General features: G+C 40.5%; 1 long non-coding RNA gene across 1 annotated transcript; it reads right to left on the minus strand.

The window, feature by feature from the left end:
* Positions 1-582: 582 nt before the first annotated feature.
* On the minus strand, positions 583-15178 carry LOC144588153 (uncharacterized). Its single transcript, XR_013543522.1, has 2 exons — positions 15111-15178; positions 583-10038 (listed from the first exon to the last, which is right to left on the minus strand). It is a non-coding gene; the product is annotated as an uncharacterized LOC144588153 (long non-coding RNA).

Genomic DNA, 15178 nt, shown 5'->3' on the forward strand with positions numbered 1-15178 from the left:
CCCTGGACAAGGATTGTGTTGGAGTGTGACCAAAAGGGCACAGGGCAGGCAGGTCACAATCTGTATGCTATTTATTTGGGCACAGAACAAGTCTGGGGGGGGGGGTCCTCTGCATATTTCTAGTGGTGATTATGTAAAGGAATGCTTTCACTGGAGATATAAGTGCATCACTGAATAGTTCTGCAAATTTGAGGGAGGGGAGGGTCACAAAAATTAAAAACAAACCTTATTTGTTGTTTGTTGTTTAGTTGTTGTGTCCGACTCTTTGTGACCCCATGGACCAGAGCACGCCAGGCCTTCCTGTCTTCCACTGCCTCCCAGAGTTGGATCAAATTCATGCTGGTAGCTTTGATGACACTGTCCAACCATCTCGTCCTCTGTCGTCCCTTCTTGCCTTCACATTCTCCCAACATCAGGTCTTTTCCAAACCTTATTAGAGACATGCAATTTTTTCTCAGATCTATATTTGATTTGGTATGGATTCTATATTTACAGTACCAGTTCCCAACACTTAATGTATGCTGTGCTTTTTGAAAATGAAAGATCAGCATATTTCTAAAAGGTTTCATTTTTTTCCATGGCTTTATTTTTTTCCCCTCTCTGTTTCATCAGGTTTAGTATCCTTTAAAAATCATCACAACATTTTTAATATAAGTAACAAAAGTGTTGAAATGCTTACTTGTTTGTATTACACTCCCAGAATCCCCTAGGCAGCAAAGCTATTGGGGTTATGAGAACTGTAATCGAAAAATAACATTTCCATACTCAGATAAGTACAAATTTAGCTATGTATTCATGAACATTTCCCCCCACAAAAAATCTGTATTTTGCACACACTTTACCACCAACTACACATTGTATATGCTTTTTAAAGTAGCAAGCTTTACCTCAAAATTGAAAGAACTTTGCAAACCTAAAGGTAAGATATATTCCCTTCCATATGTCAGTCAAGGAGGTGTGGATTGAATCACTTTATTTTCAGTGTACAAACCCCTGAAGCATCACTGTCTACTTGTCTTAGTTTGTATATGGCCTTAAATTCACATTTGTCTGCTTGGTGAAGAAAACAATGAGGTCAGGTCCTCCTTCAAGTGAGCACAAGGATCCTGCTCTGTATTTGTAGTGACTTTTCGGCTTGATTCAGTGTTCTCTGCCTTCCTTACACATTTTCATACCAATTATCACAATTCCAGGAAAAATAATATTGAACACAGAGAGACCCACAGTGTCTGCTTCCCCCCACTCCCTGAAATCTAATATATCAGCACTGATGGAATAAATATGCAGTTTGTCATCTTATATTAACAATAAAAGGTTTTTACAAATGATAGAATATGGCGTGTGTGCATGTGTGTGTGCGTGTGTGTGTGTGTGTGTGTGTGTGTGTGTGTGTGTGTGTGTGTGTGTGTGTGTTCCCTAGTAGAAAAGTGAAAGAGATGTGTCTGCAATTTTTACCCCTGTGGACCTAGGTTGCCCTAGTTAAATGTATTTAACATGATTTGCAAGTACAATTTTCTTAAAAGTCCTTGTCAATCATATCCAAATAAGGCACAAGTGTGAATCTTGCTGCAATTTTTGGACAGCACAGTTTTTACCATTTCCAGGGGCTAGAGCTGTATGTCAACATATTAATATCAGGGAAATTAATAATCCTCTCTTCCCTAATCTGTTGATTTACGTGCCTTTTACGTCACATTATATAATTTGAGGTGCATAATTTTTCACATTTTCCTCAAGTAATCTATGCAATTTACCACCGTTCAAGGACTTCCATGGCCATGGATGGTATCCACTGCAACTAGCCAGTGGTCCTGTGATAATCCCCAAGGCAAAGATTAGTGGGATGGAAAGCCTTAGAACGTGACTGGATTTGGTAGCCTTGGCTCAAGACTCATTGGAGAATATTTCCAATATTTCCAAGACTTACTGGAAATTTTGAAGAAATAAAGTATGGATGAAACTATGAACACATTTTTAAATGGGAATGGCTACAAATGCACATAACTGAAAAAATGTACATACATTTTTAGATAAAATGCATAAATGAATGTGCACATTAAGGAAATTGAAAAAAAATTGTATATATCACTGTGTGAGAAGAAAAGAAAGACTTGCAAATAGGAGACTGTTAGAAAATACAGGTGCCGTGTTTTGAAAAAATGAAATTAAATCAGAATGAGAGATTTTTACATCCTTAGCCTCAGTGGTATGATTACTGCAAAAGCCAAATATGTGTTTAAAGACTAACTTTTATCATAGAAGATTTGGGACATTATTGCTGTAAAAGAGTACAACAATGATCTTGGGCTGGCAAAAAGAAATGTTGCCCCACATGCTTCTTTCTATTTGAAAATAATCCAAGTTAAGGGGCTGAAATATTAATTCTCAATTAAGACTTTTCAAAGGGGAAACACAGCCACTATGTTATAAGACTGAGCATGTGTGGTACAAGCTGACAAGCAGGAGATCAAAATGAAGCATTATATACCTTCATACGCAGTGGAGGGAAATATGTATTAATAAACTCCCAGATGTCCTGTCATTAACAGCTCTGCCCGGAACTTGCAATCCAAGAATGTTGCATATTAAGTTGTTCTCTCTTCTGTTCTCTCTTCTCTCTGCTGCACAGAGGGTCTGCAGCAACATCTCAGCTGTTCTTGGTTCTCCCCTCCCCCAACAACCATATAAAAGATCATGTGATGGATCATCTTCTAGGATCTTCTAGCACTGGGTAATTCTACATGAGGAAAGCTGGAATTTGTGTGTTATACTTACGTATACTCATGTATACTTAAACTTCCATTTTAAAAAGCCACAACATCTCACTACCATTCACAAAGAGACATCAAGCAAGGGAAAATCTTGGAACCTAACTCCTTCTTTCATCACTTAACCATTTCTCATCCAAAACCAAATCAATTGTCAGGGTTTTTTCCAACAATTTTTCTAGGTATCTATTGCTTGGAGCCACAAAGTAATCAAATGCCTGGAAAAAATGATAGTGAGCACAAGTGGGTGTCCTGTAGGCCATCTTGACTGCTGCCATTAGTGTTGCCAACATTGCCAAAGGCTTCCCTTTGATGTGTATAGTTTGTCATTCTTTTTTCCTCCCAGTAGCATGGGCATGATATTGTGCAACAACATTGTGCCATTTTGAACCATGGATACAGAAGCACAATATCCCATACTGATAAACTGAATGTTTTAGAAAGAATTGAATTTGGGTCAAGATGTAAGAATTTTGGAAACGTGCCATTCTACTCAGTAAATCTCAAATGATTGGACTGTGTTTTTAAGTGATATTCTGGCTACTGATAAATCACTCTTTGGGTAGGTGGTCTGATAATGCATCAATGGAAGTGAATGAAAAGAGCCATTTGCCTGATAATAGGTGGTCTTCAGTATTCAGGAAGAAGCCCATGACAGCATAGGTAAGATGGCAACCCAGTAACAGAGGACAGGAGATTACAGGGACTGAGAAAAAGAAAAGAGTGATTGATTAGATAGATTACAGTATTGGAATGAATGGAGCAATGGTGAAAATTGTCTTTTTTCTTTACTCCCCCCCTTTTTTTTTCCAACTGGGAAGTCAACATAGAATTTTAACAGGAAAGTGAATTCCTGCATGGTACTTGAATGGCAGGGTGACACATGAACAAGTTGCCTACATTTTTTCTTTTGCAGCCATCTTAGAATTCTAGGCCTTTGTCCTTCTATCTTGCTCAATGTTTTTGTTTAACCTTCTGTGAAATTGAAGAAACCCATCACAGCAGCGAAAGCAAAGTGAATATTGTGTGCGCGCGCACACACGTACATATACACTCTTGTTGAAATTCAGTAAATTGAGACTTTAGTAATAACCACTCTTTATAAATGGAAAAAGCCTCTTTTGTGGAATGGCTTCATACTTCTCATATTACCGACAAAAGCTCTGAGTGGAACAGTTTCATTTTGAAAGGATTTGGTGCTTCGATATATACTTCTTTTGATTTGTCTTTGCTTAACAATTTAAATGCAGGCCCCTGGGACTCTGCATCCACTTTGTTAGCAGAAGAAACTATCCGTATTCTGATAAAAGAATCATAGAACAAAGCCATCTTTTCTTTATTCATATCAGAACATTGGACAACTTAAAATTATGGATGTTAACAGAATAGAAGTCAAATTTAAAACAAATTCAAATGTTAAAACAATTAGATTATTTTTGGACTACTTCAGTAGAGTTATCCCAGCCAAATATTTGCTACTTCTTCTTTTGTATACTTGGTGGGTAGAGATGGGTATGAATCAGAAAAAAAAGGTGATTTGTTTTGATTCATGATTCATCAAGGTCAATGAATCACAAATTACAAATGTACATTTTTTCATTTATTACTTTAAAATCTTATAAAATGCTCCCCCAAACACCTAGAGACACCAAATTCACAAGGATGTGCCCCCTGACTCTACTCTACAAGCCCTGTACAATTGGTGAAGCTTGGACTTCAGAGGTCTGAGTTATACACCCACAACAATCATCCCCCCAGGAAAGCTCCCCTCAGGCACCTAGAGACACCAAAATCATAAGGATGCTTCCTATGACACTCCTCTACAGTCTCTCTGAGTTCGGTGAAGATTAGGCTTCAGACATTCAAGTAATATTCCCACAAAGTAGGTCCCCTCCAGGAAAGTGTCCTTCAGCAGCTGACTTTGGAAAATCCAAGCTTCAAAAACTTGGAGGGTTTGTAGAGGAGATTATGGGAAGCTTTACTCTCATTTTGGAGTTTCTAGGTGCCTGGGAGGGACTTTTCTTGGGGGGCCCTCACTCTGAATATTCCTTTGCTCTTTTATTTTATCACATGTTGGTTGGTCATCCCTTCCAGGAACAGCTGGTATGCTATGGGTTGAGGGCAACATTTCCTCTAAGATGCATGGGTGTGTAGCCAAGCAGCACTGCACTGGGGCCACACACCCACAGACGGTACTGCCGCCCATTTGGCTCGGGTTCTGGCTAGAACCACACATACATGGGGCAAAGGATCTGCCCAGCACCGGTGGAAAATTAGAGAGAACATTAGTTGGAGGTTATATTTGCATACAGTGTCCTTTGGTTTGGATCACTGTCCAGTCTTTTCAATGCCCTCAAAGCTTTCTGGCTGCTTCTTGCCATATCAAGCTCTGTGATAATGACTATCCAGCGACTTCTATTTGTTTCTGCAAAAGTCAAGGCCATATTTCTCTCAGCTTTTGCTGCATGCTCACTAAAAGGATTTTCTTTGAAGTGTGAAATATAATCTCAGCATTGGGCATGTGTTTCTGGAATGAGACCCAGGATGTAGTTTAGACCATCACTTTCTTGAAATGGAAGCATGCAAAAATTAAAATATGGAAGTTACAATTTGATCACAGTTTTCTGGTTGAGGGGAAACCTGAAGCACAGCAGCATTTAGCCTTGTTATAAACTTTCCCCCGTTGGCTTTTTGGATATCACGTCTCCTACGGAATGGTGTAGATTGAGGTCAGATGGCTGAGTAGATATGACTTAGAATGGGTCTGTGCTGAGTGTTTGGAACTGGATCACTTATGCTCCTAATGCATTGTTGAGGTATAGGCTCAGTAACAGCATTTAGATCTGGATTGTAGCCTCTCTGCCACCTGCCACTGTCAAATGAACTGGGTAGTTTAGGATCATGTATAAGGCACATTGAATGTGATTCTGCCCATTTTTATAATGACAATACCATTTTTGTCATCACATTCCTAGCCCCAAATGTGACGGTTGCTGAAATTTCTGATTAGAAAGTGAGTGTATTGGTTTTCCACATTAGACGGCTTCTTAAAGCAGAATGGTATATTAGGAGGTTTGTAAATGTATGTTACTATACATACTAGACACATCTCAGGAACTTTTGTTCAAAACTGATATGTTCCTCTGTGAATTTCTGTGGCATAAAGGACATCACATTTCCATTCACAGCAAACTGAAACTAAGAGGTCCTCTTTAGATGAAGAGATGCCCTCTATATTAATATAAATTATTATCATGGTCATTTTGCTCTTCAGAAGGTTTGCAGAGCAACGCTTCTGGAAATGAAGGATCGGCCAACTGTATGCCATTGCCTGGGGGGGTACCTGAGTGTACTTTCAATGCTTTTGCACCATTTGGAGTGGCTCCTTTTATGACCTCCAGACCAAAGCCATGCTGAATGTATGTACCGATTGCCATAGCTTTTCTAAAATGAGAGCATTGCTATACTGTGAGTCATTCACATTTTCTGAAAGCAGGTTTTTCCTTTAAGCTTGAAAAAAAGAGAGAGAGGTGAGGTGGGGAACCTGGAGGCAACTGCCTTTATTTTCCTGTATGAAGTAGCTTTCTAGGGGAGAAAAAAACAGTCAGTATATTTCTATCCTCCAAAAGTCAGCTAGCTTGAATTGGTTATTAAAGGGAGGCTGCTGAGCTGTGTAAACAGATTCATCAGACCTGCTGCAGTGTGCGTATGTGCAGGTGTCAGCAAGTATTAGAGACAGCACGTGCCAAAATAAGTCTATCTAGCAGAGCTGAAGGGGCCATAAATATACTAGAAAATGTATCTGAAAGCTTTTTTAAAAAAAATGAAAACGAAAAACAAAATTTGAAACCTTTCCTAAAATGCTGCGCATGTTGACTCTTCAGTCTTCAGGGTGTGTTTAACATGGCCATCATTAGCAAATGGCAGCGCAGCACCATCGGGCCCAACTTAGAAACCTTAGCGAAAATAGCTGATGTTTTAATGCTATTGATTGCTTGGGACACTTCATGCCATGTTAATGTTAGTCACTGTAGTGTGTGTATGTTTGGTGACACCTTGCTAATGCGCTATTAAAGAATTAATTTTCATTTTTTAAAAAAATCATTGAAAAATAGCCCCAGGTCCCCCTAAAAATGACTCCCCATTACTCACTGAAACAATGAACAAAGTTGGAAGTCTTTTCTTTCACCCATTCTGTGAGTGCATAACTGCCTGTTGTGTGTATGGCCAGAGTTTTTCCAGGCTTACAGGAAGTGGTATAGTGTATCTCTCTGTGCAAGCATGAATCACATTTTTTACAGGGAGTCTCCAGCATGAGTAACAGCAAGCTTGTGGTTGTGCAAAGCAGTATGGGTGAAAACAGAACACTCACCTTTCCACAGTGTACTGGTCTCAGTTACTTAAGATATGAAAACCCACATTGTGTTAGCATCAAGACTAGAATTTTTAGAAGGGATTTAGCTATGCCTTCATTTTCACACAAAAAAGTTACTGTCCTGTCGTTTCTTGAGAACGGGATGTTAAATCGATCTTGGGCTATAAAATCCATAACCATAGAATTGCTGAAATATGCTTTATGCATCCCTCACACTTAGTTGTAGCACTGGGGTTTGTATTTCTATCACACAAGGGGCTCTTCGAAGGATCCTTGTCTCCCTCCAAGAGATATAGGGCAAGGAGTGCATCTACCCCCAGGGAGTTGCAGGGTGTCTTGTCTTAAGCCTCCCCTACTTCAACCAGTACGTTCCCTTGGGGCAACCACATTTTGACATTTTGCTTCTTCCCAAAAACTGGGAAGTCTCGATAGTGAGTGTCAATCCCCTGCCAGTTCTATTGTCCTTGGAATTATCCACATACATATTCAGGACCTTTTCTGGAATGGTAGAGAACCCTTAGGGAACTGCCAGCCTATTCCACAGACCCATCCAGCAATCTGGATGTGCAGCACACATGCCAGCCTCACCTTTGCTTACCTCTTCTGTGGATCTGGCCCATTGCTTCTGGCATTGCCAAAGAGCTCAGCTTTCCTGGTTCAACATCAAGCCTTCTGGGAGAAGGTTGTCTCTGCAGTTCATACCAAGGCCTCAGTCACAGGAACTACCTGGTTGGCACAGCTGAGCAGAACAAGTAGCCCTTGGCCATGGACAGAAATCTATTCATACAACAAGAACATTTGTCCCCTCCTAGTAAGTGAAGAGAAGGGCTTTTAGATTTAAAAATTAGTCTCCCACATCATTTTATAAGCACTTTAAGCACCATTGAAAGTTTAAGGGGAGGAGACCCACAGTGTTTCTTGTGCAAAATGTAAATTTTCATTAATGGAAATAGTTCTCTTTTGTCCAAATCTTAAAAATCTGAGGCTAGGGAATTGTATTGCAACTTCTTCCTGTATTTCTTTTTTTCCTCCTTTGAGTTTTTAGAAGCCTCATTTGTATTGCTGCATTGGCAAATAACAGATGGCCATCCTGTTAGTTTTGGCTTTGCTCTTCCAGGCTGCTATCTGTTTCAGGATGTGCATCACATCTGGAAATGTGGGTGACAGAAAGGGACCTTGAGACTTGGAATATTTTACAAGAATTCATATCCTTGATGTGATCTGAATGTAACAATTTCCAAAGAAGAAGAAGAAAAAAAAGGGGGGATGGAAAAATTAAAAAAAAAAGATTTTTTGGGACCTTATCTCCATTTTCGAAGGTTCAAGTGACATCTTGGTAATAAATTAAAATGATATTAAAAATAAATGATTTGTGATCTTCAGGCCTCTAGTTGGAGGTAATGAAAGTGTGCTGTGCAGCTGTCTTAATAAACTTCAAACAACTACCATATGTGCAGGTGTCAACACATAAATATCATGAACATTAATAATGCCTTCAGTAAGAGCAAAGCAACCAAAATGAGCAAAGTTATTTTTACTGTGTATGTTCTCTTTGAAGAGATCTATGCATGAGTTTATCTTTGAAAAGGTTTTTTTAAGAATGAATTTATACTCCTCTTAGGACATCCTTAATATTATGAGGTACTGAAATATCAAGCCCATATGGCACAACATATTTCATAAATAGAACAGTGAATAATGAATAAACTTTACTATATGACTGCAGACTGGACATAAAGTGTTTTCAGTCTGTGGCAGCTTCTGAGGGAGGAACTGAGGCAGTGACTGGGCCTCAGACTACTCTGTCTCTTCACAGCTGCTTTCTGCATATGTACTTGAGTGAAAATAATTCACAGTCTCTCATAGCTACAATCACTCTTTCTTTTCTATGACATTTCCCTCAAACATTTTTGGGGCCTTTATTTTTTAAAACAACAACAACAACAACAACAATTATAGTCCATCTTTCACCTTAGCCCATTCATTCCTCAACCAACATTTCCCTCCATCAGTAGGTATTTCTGCAATGATGACTGTGTTGTGTAGGTCAGTCATGCTTCCAACAGTAGAACTGACAGAACAAAATGCACAACTGGCAAGGACAAGAAAATAAATTAGAGGGGGATGGCATGAAAGGTGACATCAGACCAGCAGCATTCACACTCCTGTTGTTGGTCTAGGTGGAGTCACTAAACAAGTCCAAGAAAGTGGCACATGTAAATTGCATATTTTTGCCTGTCTCTCTCCTGCTGTATGCCTCCCCCCTTTTTTGTGTGTAGAAAGACTCATTAAAGCAAGAAATTTTAGAAGTAACAGCATTGTTTGGTATACCATTATGTGCAGAAGCATCAAGTGTTTGGTGCAGAACAAACATGAAACACACACTCTTCCCTGCATCACATCATATCCCTACAAACTCATCAACTATGAAAGAAAAAAAAATCTAGATTTAATTCTAAAATGACCTTTTTTGCATCTTTGAAATTACACCATGATCCACAATGGTACTGTTCTTCCATGTCCCACCCAGTCCCCAATATTTGCTTCTTTGTTTTGGTGTATTTATTTTCCTTAACATAATATCCACTCTGAAATTGAGTCTTACAAAGCCTGCTAACTTCAGTAACTGGCTATTCCCAATGAAGGTATAATCCTGTCAAACTTTTATTTTGAAAAATTCTACAAAATTATTTTGTCCACTATAAAATCATTTTGCTTATTTGCAGCAATCTTACTCACTTGCCACTAGGGACAGGAAAGAAGTACACTGGAATGACATTTTCACATGGAAATATCTAATTTTTGCCTCTTGAGCCAGTTAGTGGAAAAGAATACATCTTGCCTTGGAAATCCACACATTTGCAAGGGATGAATCAGGAAAACATGGGATATATTCTGGAGAGAGAGAGAGAGAGAGAGAGAGAGAGAGAGAGAGAAGCCATAGAATGTGCATGCATTTTCAAATATTTGCATGACTGAAAGTGTATACATTTGAAAAGTGCATATAAAATGTGTCTTAAGTCCAGTGGCTGCCAAATCTGGGGCTATAGATGTTCTTGGACCACAGGTCATACAAGTATGGCCACTGGCTATACTAACTATAGTGTTCAGGAAGATATAATGTAATATATCTGGGATCCCAAGTTTGGGAACCATTGTATTAGTCAATGTAAAAATTAATACACAAATACATAATTCAGGAAAAAAAAGTTTACCAATGTTTGCTCTGCCATGGTGCTGAGTCACCATAGCGAGACCACTTTGCCCTCCTGTCCTGGAAAAGCAGCATTACAGTCTAATGATGCCACCTCCAAAGGGGTGGAGGAACAGAGCCTTTAAGAAGGCAGGGTCCCTCCAGCTCAGCCTCCTCCTTTGTCTGTTGAGCATCCCTCTCACATGCCCTAAAGGTAAGAGTGAGACTAGCTGGTTGCCTATGGAGCCAGATGGGAATTTTTGACCTGCATCCTAATAGGCCTGTCAGATCCAGGTGCATTTTCACCCAACCCATTATTATCGCAGGGTGTAATAAACTAAATAAGATGTTAATAGTTAAAGTCACTTGAGGTCACAGTGGTGGGTAGTGCGAAGAGGAGGGTCGGGGTTAGCTCATGGAGGACATGGGTGCAAAATTATTCCATTTCTCGGTCAGGTGGAACCAAGGTGGCATCTGAGGAGAGGTGGGTTTGTTCATAGTGTGACCCCCCCCAGTCAACAGTTCACTTAAGGACATGAGGGTTGGTGGGCTGAGATGATGGAGGGTAGCATCATCACTGAGCACCTGAAGGTGTGCTGTACACTTGACAGCACAATTCAGAAATAGGAGCTTGCTCTGCTCCATAATAATCCAGAGACCAAGACAGCTCCAGATTTGGAAGAAGATCGCACTACGTTAGGCCCCCTTGCAGTTGGGGGATTTTAGTTTAAATAGTTAATAATGTTGTGGCCCAACTTTAACCCAACTATCTGTGTCTGACCTCTTTATTTCCGGGCTGGGAGGGCAAAATTCTGGAAAAATTCAGGGAGAAAGAACACACTTTTAAATGGGGCTGTTTCCTGCTAAACAGAAACAAGAAATAATGAAATTATTTAAAAATTTGAGAAATTAAGTAAGAATAAGATTGACTGAAGTTCACACATCCTTTGATGCTTAAGAGCTATCTCTCTGTCTCTCTCTGTCTCTTGCTTCTACTTCCTTGGAGTATTTGCTCCTGATTGTTTTGCGGTAATAAGGATCCAAGAGTTGACAGGGAGGCAAGCAACTTCCTGCAGAGACTGTCAAGGGATCTGAACTGCATTTTGAAGTAGGAATACTTCTTGCTGTGAATTCCACAATCCTGGGTATTGGCATTCAGAAGGAGGGTGAAAGGTGAGGTACTGAATTCTGCCAAGAAAATAAATTATTCTGCCAATAATTTAACTAAAGGCTTATGCTATAACTATAGTGAGTTCATATTTGGAACAGTAACGTTAAACTAATGATGTGCCATGTGATCTTGTGTACGTTTACTCTGCATATCCATACCTATGCATGTTTACTCCACTTCGTTCCACAGATCAGTTTCAAAGTAAGGAGCGCATAGGCCTCCAGCTTTAGGATTATTGAGATACTCTGGCAACAACTTTACAAGCTATTCAGTAGAATAGCTTTTGTTTTTAGATTCAGTGAGAAACTGGTGCACCTTGTAAAGTGCTGTACACTTCTTCTCCTCCTACTTCACCTTTCTGACAAAGTTTTGAATTAATGCCAAGTGGTACCTATTTGATGGAAGCTTTGAAGTCAAGGAAGATATACTTCTCTGCTTTTCTTTCCCTAAATGAATATCCTCTTATGGCTTCCTCTGTTGCCATCTTAGTAACCTGTCATCCAAAAAAGCAGCTAAAGTTAATAAAGTTCAAGAAGCAACTCCTTTGGCCTTTGACAGCTGCTTTCAAATGAGCTGCATTCCTTTGAAATAAAAAAGGTACACTGAATAATGGAGAATGCAGAATTTGAACCAGGCTTGCTCAAGTAAATATAAAGGAGAGACTATTAGAGATACACACTAGGGTGGAGGTGATAGTGACAGTTTGGAAAACTCAGCAGTGGCCAGAGGATTGGAAAAGATCAGTCTACATCCCAATCATAAAGGAGGGCAGTGCCAAAGAATGCTCCAACTACCGTACAATTGCACTCATTTCACACACTAGCAAGGTTATGCTCAAAATCCTACCAGGTAGGCTTCAGCAGTATGTGGACTGAGAACTCACAGAAGTACAAGTTGAGGAGACAGAGGAACTAGAGTCCAAATTGCTAACATGTGCTGGATTATGGAGAAAGCCAGAGAGTTCCAGAAAAACATCTATTTCTGCTTCATTGAATACACAAAGGCCTTTGACTGTGTGGACCACAACAAACTATGGCAAGTTCTTAAAGAAATGGGAGTGCCTGACCACCTTATCTTTCTCCTGATAAATCTATATATGGGACAGGAAGCAACAGTTAGAACTGGATATGGAACAACTGATTGATTCAAAAATAGGACAGGACTACAACAAGGCTGTATATTGTCTCTTTGCTTATTTAACTTATATGCAGAATACATCACGCGAAAGGCTGGACTGGATGAATCCCAAACTGAAATTAAGATTGCCGGAAGAAATATCAACAACCTCAGATGATACCACTCTGATGGCAGAAAGTGAGGAGGAAATAAAGAACCTCGTAATGAGGGTAAAAGAGCAGAGTGCAAAAAAAAAAAATGATCTGAAGCTCAACATAAAAGAATAACTAAGATCATGGTCACTGGTCCCATCACCTCCTGGCAAATAGAAGGGGAAGATATGAAGGTAGTGACAGATTTTACTTTCTTGGGCTCCATGATCACTGCAGATGGTGACAGCAGCCACAAAATTCAAAGATGCCTGCTTCTTGGGAGGAAAGCAATGACAAACCTTGACAGCATCTTAAAAAGCAGGGAGATCACCTTGTTGACAAAGGTCCGCATAGTCAAAGCTATGGTTTTTCCAGTAGTGATGTATGGAAGTGAGAGCTGGACCATAAAGAAGGCTGACTGCTGAAGAACTGATGCTTTTGAATTGTGGTGCTGGAGGAGACTCTTGAGAGTTCCCTGGACTGCAAGGAGATCAAACCTATCCATTCTGAAGGAAGTCAACCCTGAGTGTTCACTGGAAGGACAGATCCTGGAGCAGAGGCTCCAGTAGTTTGGCCATCTCATGAGAAGAGAAGACTCCCTGGAAAAGACCCTGGTGTTGGGAAAATGTGAAGGCAAGAGGAGACGGGGACGACAGAGGACAAGATGGTTGGACATTGTTATTGAAGCTACCAACATGAATTTGCCCCACTCCAGGAGGTAGTGGAAGACAGGAGGGCCTGGTGTGCTCTGGTCCATGGAGTCACGAAGAGTCAGACATGACTTAAAGACTAAACAACAACTGAAATGCATGACTCAGCTAAGATTTCTTAACTTATGGCAGATCATATCTAAATGTTACTGGGCAACACGACTTCAGCTATTGTATTTCATGTAGTATTTCCAAATTATTTGTATGTAGTGAGAATAATTCAAAACTTTAGATGTTCACTCGTAGATATATTTGGGCTCTGTGAGTGGATGGGCACAGCTGGAATCAACCTCTGAGTCTTCTCTGACACTCTGGGGTCCTAGCCAAAGATCAGTGGAATGGCGTTCCTCCATAGACCACTACCTAGGAGGAATATGACAGAATAATACCCACACAAGGAGCCTGCAAAGACGATGGAGGGAGAACTGGACAAAGATAGAGTGGAAAGGACTGAGGTTGAGACAGACACAGAAAAGGAGGCCAATTATACACCTTTTCCCCTACTGAAGTAGTGCTCCCCAAGTCAGGAAGGGTTGAGTACTGTAGTTCATGTCCAAAGGAAAAAAACCCTACCATGAATCAACAGGAAACCCTTCCAGTTGTACCTGGTGAGACCCTATCTATGAAGGTCACGCTGACCCAACTGAGAAAGTTTTGATGGCAGAGACAGTTTAAGAGGCTATACCCGATGGTCCTGGACATGAAAGAAGGAAAGATGTGAGCAATTTCCATTTCTGTGTATACTTGAGGATTAATTCCACCAGGAGTGGAGTGGAACCACCAAGGTGTAATTAAGGGACTGGAATATAAGGTAGAGAAGGGTGAGGAAAGTATCCATGGGTCCAATGACCTCTTCGTAAATGGTTCTACACTTTCATTGGTGGTAAAAGTTGTTGGACCTTCCTTATGATTGCTAGTATGCCCAGTGGTCTAACTCAACATCCATTTCACCATGGACAGACCGAACACCCTCACAGTCTGTCCTTCTGTGAGCCAGCTAAAGCTGGCTGGAGTGAAAGAGCTAAGTGCCAGTGTGGGCGGGCCCCCTCAATAACAACAGGACTGTTATCTGTCAGGAAAACACCTGAGGCGGGGGAGAGTGGAGGCCCTGGGCTGTCCCCCAGTGAAACAGCTGCAGCCTTTGGAGAAGTAGAAATAGAGGAGAGGGATCAGAGAAAGGGGAGGTTTTGGGACCGGACATCTGGGAGGATGCCTGGGAGTTCCCACCACCTTTGTCCGAGAAGGAGAGTAGTCTGCCAGAGGAGACTGCTATCAACAATCTGGGAGTGATTTTTGATTATTAAAAGCCTACTCCCCTCCATCCCAAGGCTCCCAAAGTCTGCCCAGGGCAAAGGGGAGCTGGAGGGAAACCTGGAAGCAGCAAAAGGGAGAAACAAAGCTTCAAATTAAATTAAATCAATTATTTCTTGCACCCAGATCTAGTTTATGCTGGCAGAACTATGCCACCAGGATTTTGCCCAATGACTCTCTTGTGTTCCATGAGGGGGTAGGAAAATGATCTGGATCAGTATGTCCCATGCCTTTGACTATGGATAAGAAGAGCTTTGAAGTAAATATAGGATGCATCACAAATGTACCGAGATAGTTATTTATATTAAATATACCTGTCATCAGGTTGGGTAGACAGAAGCTTCCAACGGTGGCAGCAGGAAGTCCCGCTGAATCCAACTTG

This window comes from Pogona vitticeps, chromosome 3 (genome assembly GCF_051106095.1).
Source record: "Pogona vitticeps strain Pit_001003342236 chromosome 3, PviZW2.1, whole genome shotgun sequence".
Classification (NCBI taxonomy): Eukaryota; Metazoa; Chordata; class Lepidosauria; order Squamata; family Agamidae; genus Pogona; species Pogona vitticeps.